Source organism: Coptis chinensis, chromosome 4 (genome assembly GCF_015680905.1).
Source record: "Coptis chinensis isolate HL-2020 chromosome 4, ASM1568090v1, whole genome shotgun sequence".
Classification (NCBI taxonomy): domain Eukaryota; kingdom Viridiplantae; phylum Streptophyta; class Magnoliopsida; order Ranunculales; family Ranunculaceae; genus Coptis; species Coptis chinensis.
This window is the reverse complement of record NC_141459.1, coordinates 76,691,889-76,699,883: the sequence shown is the minus strand read 5'-3', so window position 1 is coordinate 76,699,883 and position 7,995 is coordinate 76,691,889. Positions and strand designations below refer to the sequence as shown.

The 7,995-nt window shown below is 33.0% G+C and overlaps 1 pseudogene; it reads right to left on the bottom strand.

Moving 5' to 3' along the window:
- Positions 1 to 4,874: 4,874 nt before the first annotated feature.
- On the bottom strand, positions 4,875 to 5,838 carry LOC147504874 (threonine synthase, chloroplastic-like; annotated as a pseudogene).
- Between the last annotated feature and the right edge of the window lie 2,157 nt (positions 5,839 to 7,995).

Sequence of the window (7,995 nt, the reverse complement as noted above, 5' to 3'; positions counted from 1 at the left end):
TAGGCATTTGATAAAGAGCAGCTAGAAACACCCACCTAAAATGTTTCTAGTTTCAAAAGTATATTTTATTAATTTTAATCCTCCAAAACCGGCCCAAATGTGAGCTTTGTGACAAAATACACGCATAACGGTTATTTGAATGTCAATTATGTAGGTATAGAACATGTGGATTATCTTTACGAATAGTTGATTAAAATACATAAGCTAAAATGGTGCACAAAAATGTCTACGTACTATTAGCTATGATTATGGCCAGAATAGTTGATCAAACACCTTTTGTTTGCTAAAGTGTTTTTCCATGCTGACCATGCATTTCAGACTCTTAATCCCCAAGTCTTCTTCTGTCTTTGAGACCTTGCTAAAGGATATGATGACTTCAGTGGAAGACCACCGCAGACACAAGTTTAGATGAAAAGCTAGGTTTCGAACCAGTTACTTTATTTGATTGTTCATTAAACAATACTAAGGAACACTATTATTAGCTATGCTCATAACTAATTTAAGGACGACTACTTTATACGTTTATAAAGGATATATATCCATGTTTGGTTGTCAATTAATTTTATCGAAAAAAAAAATATCCATGTTTGGTTTGAGGTAAGAGTTCTGCTAGGAGTATAGATCAGAGCTAAGAGATGCACAACTCTTCAACCAAAAGGACTCGGTGTTCCATCCAATATAGGAGTTCAGGTTCTGATGACTTTACATTACACTTTGCAATATGCTACGTTTACAAAAAAAATTCGTTCTTCCTGCATTTCTTTGGGTTCGAATGAGCAAGCTGAGCAATTTAGTGCCTATAGACTTACGCCTGCTCTGGGCAGTTGGTTGTGCCAAGCCTATCAAGGCTTATAATCTTTCTTACTGTATCGGATTGTATACGCTTTTTGCGACATTCCAGTATCCTGGAAGTGTTTGAGTTGCCTATTTTTTTCAAATATTGTTTGGATTAACAAATGTCAGATCTCTAGGTAGATCTATGGGAATTTTCAAAAAGGAAATAAAAACTAAAAACAATAACCTACAAGCACACAACAACAAACCTTATGCTCCTGCCTTTAGTGAGAGAGGCACTAACAAAACAAGCCTACTAACAGTATCAAATCGTACAAAGTCATTAACCAAGGACAAGAATGACAATCAGACTTGCATATAAAAAATCAAGAGGAAGACTGCATAATAACACCACTACGATGTAATAAAATATGTAAAACAACAAGGGTTAACTAGTATTACCCCCACTAGATGAGCCAATTAGGATTCCCCCCCCCACTAGATGGGAAATTAGGGTCTCCCCCCTAAATAAAAAAAAAAAAAGTCAAAGTGGGTTGACCAAATTTTTTTTGTGTGTATTTAGGGGGGATCCTAATTGGTTCATCTAGGGGGGGTAATACTAGTTAACCCAAACAACAATTATTAATGGAGAAAAAATTGCATCATTGCACCCTTGACTGACAAAACACTACCTGAACTGCAGGTAGGCCTAGCACACTGAGACAACTACTGAAAATTTCACATAAACAATGACAATACACTGAAGTCATGTACTCAACATGCCAGTAGCTTAGTCACATAATCCACAACAAATCTCAAACAATGTAAAAAATTTGAATGAAAAACAAAGAACTTTAATCGGATGTGTAACTTCAAGTGTTAAAATCCCCTGTTCCTGGCATAGACAATCCCGCAACACGAAATTGCGGATTAAGTTCACATGTTCCAATCACTTTTTTTTTTTTCAAATTTCAGCAAAGGTTAACTGTTCCACTGTGAGAGTGTTACTGGCTGTAACGATTTATCAAAGTAAACAAGTAACCATCTATGAAATGATGAAAGAATACTCCTGCAGAAGCCATAAAGGGATAGTACTTTCCTAAGGATAGGGTTGTATATTTAACCTCCAATTTCATCCAATCTCATACTACAACCTTCTACAGACAAGCTTTCCCTAAGGTTCTAGAACCAGTTGAAGTACCAGAGATAAAAGGGAACTCCGTAACTGCAAAGTACTAGCGTCAAGGTTTCAAACTACTACGGGATATCTCACTACAGTAAGTTTGATTAGCTGTACGACTGTTGGGATTTGCTAAGCACTCCTGAAGGTCTCTTGGAGCTATGATCATTCTAACTTTTTGACGTGGAAATTGATCCATAGTGTTCCTTTATTTTAAGTAATTAAATAGTGTTGATCAGCTTATTTGAATATTACCTTTATTTTCATTTTGCCCTTAGCCATTGCTAATATAGTGATATAGAATAGTTTATCATCAAACAACTTTACACAAATGTCGTTTACGGTCAGAAGTGAGTTTTCACTTGCATCTGCCATTAAGAAAAGTCAAGCAATGACACTTACTCTACTCACTTCACAAATCCCCCAAAGGTCTCTTATATCTGGGAGACAGTATTATAGGTTTTAATCAAGATTACATAGTAAAGCCCATATCCAGCCCTAATGCCAATATTGATTTGTTTCTAATAAAGAAAAGTATTTCAATTAATACAACTTCAGCTAACATAGGAAAACAGAGTTCATATTCTAATTGTATATGACTTCTAAGACAAAAACATACAAAAACCCTTTCTGAAGATAACATGGTAAAGCCCATATCCAACCATAAATCGAATATTGATCTGTTTCTAATAAAGTAAAGTCATACAAATCCAAAAGAGGATAATAGAGTTCACATTCTAATTGTATTAGACTTCTAAGACAAATAAACTTCGTGTGTGTACCCTTCGTGAAGATAACATGGTAAAGCCCATATCTAGCCATAAATCAAATATTGATCTGTTTCTAATAAAGTAAAGTCGTACAAATCCAAAAGAGGATAATAGAGTTCACATTCTAATTGTATTGGACTTCTAAGACAAATACACTTCGTGTGTGTGTATATATGTAAATATATAGCATTCATGTTTCATGCCGATCTCAGAAAACATTATTCTTTCGCCACAGAAGATCAAGGATAACAAAAGCTTAGAATATAAAGGTAAAACTCTACTGCATCTTAATTTGCTTATATTCTATTAAATTTTATTTCTTTAACTTTTGTTTATCAATTCATCAGAACCATTACTACAATCATCCCCAATGTAAACACTGGACAAAGGTACGTAATTATATTGCTCTAGGAATTCATTATACTAAACACTAAAACTCGTACAGGGTCACATATAGGACATGAACAAAGAAAAAAAAATCAAGGAGTTGTTCGTACACTTATTTTAAATTGATCACCGTGTTTAAATGTTTTCATTTGATTCAATTAGGTCTATTACCTTACTAGTCGTTTCTTTTATGATGGATGATTACTACGAATTCTATTAGGATCTATTCATATTTCATCAACAACATCTCTATTGCTCAATGAGCTTTTGATATATGCCAAGGGAAATTATTCTAGCCAATGGTTTTTTTTTTTTTTTTAAGTGGAAATTTTATTGATACTGATAAGGATTTTTACAAATAATTAGCACAAGCGTGCACCAAGCTGTGCCGCAAGTCCTTTCTGAATAGCAAATCCTATTCTTCTAAAAACAAACTTGTTAGAACCAGCTGTCATAACGTTACTGTCCATGACTTTCTGAAGTCTCTTGAGAAGCTCAATGATCATTGTTCCAAGAAAAACGAAAGTGTCGAAACTAAATGAAATGAAACAATCTTTGGTTAGCCGTGCAAGCTTCCTCATGCTTCTCCATCTTCCCCTTCGTCATTTGCTCTCTTAGTCCGCTTCACCCACCTCAAAGACTCCATTCCCAAGCCCTACCAACGGAGAGGCTCCAGTTACATCAACACATGCATGTCTCCCCTCAGACCAACTGTATATCAACACATCCGCAGGCCGAAGTGTAGATCTTCCCTCATTCGAATCAGTGAAAAAGTTTACAGGAGCCCTCCTTTAAAAAAAAAAAAAAAATCAATAGAGTTTTTTGACCTACTACCTCTCTATTGCTCAATGAGCTTTTGATATATGCCAATCTCGTACCCGCTAAGTTCACATTTTGGCTCTTAATATTTATGGGTGAAGTATTCAAGTTATGTAGAAGCAAATTGAATTGGCTACTAAGTAACAACATAGCAATTGAAACGACTACTCATAATCAAAATAAGGAGTGGTTAAAAATAAAATTTCTCTTCTCAACTAACTGTTTAATTCCTCTTTCATTAAAAAAAATAGCTAAATTTTATTTTCTTTTGCAAAGTAGTAGAATCACTACAATCAGGTAATCAAGTGTTTTGTAAAGTCATTCATGATAGCTTATTAACAAGTTGAGATTAATCTAGTAGTTTAGATTTTGTTTTTCAGTTTTCAAGTTTTACACAAAATAATTATATACCAATAAATGCTAAACTTATATGAATTATTATTCATTTTGCAGGACGTTGAATTTCATACAAAGGAAAAAAAAAATGGAATACGAAACAGTGATACCAATATCACAAAAAGCAATATTGGAAGTGGTCCTAATAAGGAACGAATTTACACACCACCAATTTACAAGACCATAATGAAAGGTAACAAATTTGCTTCTACTGTTATTATGGACGTGCCAATATTGAAAGAAATCATGAAAGAGGATGTGGATGAGTATGAAAAGATATACGAAGAAAGAGCCACATTGGAATCATTTTGTGGAAATGTACAAAATTGTGAAATCGAATCAGAGAACGAAGCAGCAGAACAAGCTATACAATTACTCCACAATGTGTATCAATTTGAAGTTAGAGATTATAATTTCAAAGAACTCCAAGAAGCCAAGAAAGAAAACAAAGAACTCTGAAAGATAAGGAACGATGCAGAAAAAGAAATCAATGAACTAAGGGAAGCTAATAGACAATTTTTTGAAATGAATCAATATTTCCACAATGACATCATGGAATTTAGACAAGAAAACAGAGAACTTAGGACAACCATTCCAAAAGGTCAAGATAAGGATGTAGAAATGGCAAAGAGTGAAGAACACGAAACAATATACATCAGTGACAATGAAGAGAATGATGGAGTATTAGAAAATGGTGAAGAACACTTGACAATATACATTAGCGACAATGAATAGATTTTTTTTTCATGGGATTATTTCATTATTTCCTCCTGTTCAACTTATTTAAATTTCAATAGTTAAATGGAACTTCAATGAATGATTTATGTTATATTGATATATATAACCCCACTCTTTCTAAGCTTAGCCAATGCTGACAAAGCAACACCTGTATGAGGGCATATAAACATGCCACTGAGATGTGACTGGGCCATCGCATTCATCAGTTCCTCTTCCATCGCCTCCTCAACAATCCCATTTGAGTTTTGAAGATCATACAATGCTCTACCTATCGAAACAAGGTCTCCAATCTGAATAGCAGATGCAAAAGTAGAATTGGCCTTCACTAACTAAAAATCAGAATACCCAAATTTATAATGAAGATATAATGGATTTGCATTCGCAGCCTGACAACAAAAAACCTTAGGCATCCTATCAACAAGTCCTAATTCCTTACACATATGAAAACCTTTATAAAAAGCATAAATATTCCCAAGATTTCCTCCAGGAACAATAAGCCAATCCAGTATTTCCCAATAAAATTGCTGCAAAATTTCGATCGCCGCTGTTTTCTGCCCTTCTAGCCTCAAATAATTCAAAAAATTCACAAGATAAATAGGCTACTCAGTTGTACTCTCCCTAATCAACTGCCGTGCTAACTTTAAAACTACCCGTATGACTAATCCCACAATGTTTAACCCCTAAATCATTCATACCCAATGTTTCTTTACCATACCTTTCAGCCCATAACAAATTAGAATTACCTTCAAATGCACTAACAATATGGTCACCCATTCTTTTTTACTCGAAACACCAGATCCATAAGGCCAAGTAGTTTTACCAATACTTGAATCAAATAAAATTTTCCAATATTGGCCATCAAATTTTTTTAATGCTCCCATATCATGTTGTACATCAAGTAGTCCACCTGACCTAATACGGTACACAATTTTGTATAATGAGTATGACTCATTAGATGTTAGGTCAACATTAAATGGTACGTATTTTGCAGAATCATAATCATGATAAGAATTGTAATTATAATAGGTGGATATACTGTAAAAGAACATTATGAACTAATTACTCAAATTTGTATTTTCTCTGTCATCTTATTTTTATCATCCATCTTTGTCTAAAAATGTATGTTTATATATTTTCAGGTGTGAATTGACAAATTCCATTGGATTCTCAATATGGATCTACAAGAAGAAAAAAAGGTACGATTTTTTAAAACAAGTATCCTTTTTTTTGAGAATGTGTATTGCTAAACTTAGTTATTTCAATTAAAAAAAATAATCTTTTGCTTACTACAGTGTAAACATAACACTTTTTCTTGGCTGTCTTATATAAAAAATCAGAAAAGGATCACTATGGAGATGAGGGCAGGGTAGTATTCAAGAGGGATTGAAGTGTCATTCAAACCCATGCTAGAAGAAATAATGAAAGACCTAAATCTGGATCAACCTTTTTATGAAAATTCATTTCATAATGGAATGTATAATGCAAGCGTCAGGGTGAGAAATGATGTAGTTGGTGTGGAAGGTGCGTCTGAAATCATAAGTTTGCAGGAGTACCATCAAATTCGCTTGAAGAGTCTGAAAACACTACAGCAAGACGGGCAATTGAATTTGCACAAAAAAGTTAATGAATTCGAAGTTGTTGACTACAATTTCAAGGAGTTGAAAATCAAGCGAAAGTTCATTAAAGAACAACAAGAAAGAATCGAATTCCTCGAGAATTCAATGAATATCAAACAATGAACAAAGACAAGTTTTTTATTTAATGTCATTTTTCATATGGTATATATCACTAACTTTTAAAAGTTTAGGTTGGAAGAATCAAAGCACGTCGCGGAATATCCAGTACAAATATTAGAAGTATTATTTTAAACAATACCAAACTCATGATCAAGGAGAATAAAGAACGGTACTCGAGTCTCAAAAAATTCAATAAAAAGGTAAACAAATTCAACATTCATATTTTTTCGGTTAATTGTAATTTTTAAGTGTTTTACTAACTATAAATTGATGCAGCGAATTCAATTTCGAAAACTTATCCCTCTAAAATTCAAAGATATGCTGATGCACTGCACCAAAATATTAAAGATGGATGACCCATAATTTCACAATGAAATATTGGGAGAAAATCAATACAGATGTCAACTATCAATTGACGTTCCAATCTTTAACATCAAAGACAATCACCAATTCGAATGAAATTCAACAACTCGAGAAGATTCAGAAAATTCAGCATCAAAGAAAGTAATTGATTTTCTGCGTGAGTGAGATAGGCTTTGAAGTAGTAAACTATAACTATGAATAAATAGAAAAAAATTGCAACAAACGTGAGATTGCAGAAAAGAACAACACTCTTAGAAATCAGTGCATACAAATTCATAAAGAAGAAATTCAGAGTCTGAAAGAAGATATTGATTATCTAAAGGCAATTATAAAGAGGGAATGGTAGAATTAAGAGAGTTATCTTCTAATTATTAGTGGATATTTAATTTATCTTATGGGACTATGTCGTTATTATGATTCTCTCTACTTTGTTTGAGTATCTCATTATTTTTAAGTCGTGAAAGTGTACAAGTCAGTATTTTAAGTATTTTATCCACACAGTATTTTCCATTTAATAACAATAGTGTTTTTGACGTAATTATCTGTTCAATCTTGGAGATGAGATGACTTATCAGACATTTTTACATATATGAAATCTTATCTTTAGTAATTTTTAAATCTAGCAATTTTCTATATGATACACAACAAGAAACCAATCCTTGATGAAGGGGTGATTATGTGCAAATAAAATGTGAGACTCAGAAAATAAAGTATAATTAGATTAAGAGTCTAGGTTTGAAAACAAACAATCGATTGATAAATTAAGTTGATCACAAAGAAATAAACAATAAATGATTCAAATAAAAGAAAAATATGAATTTAAACAACCATG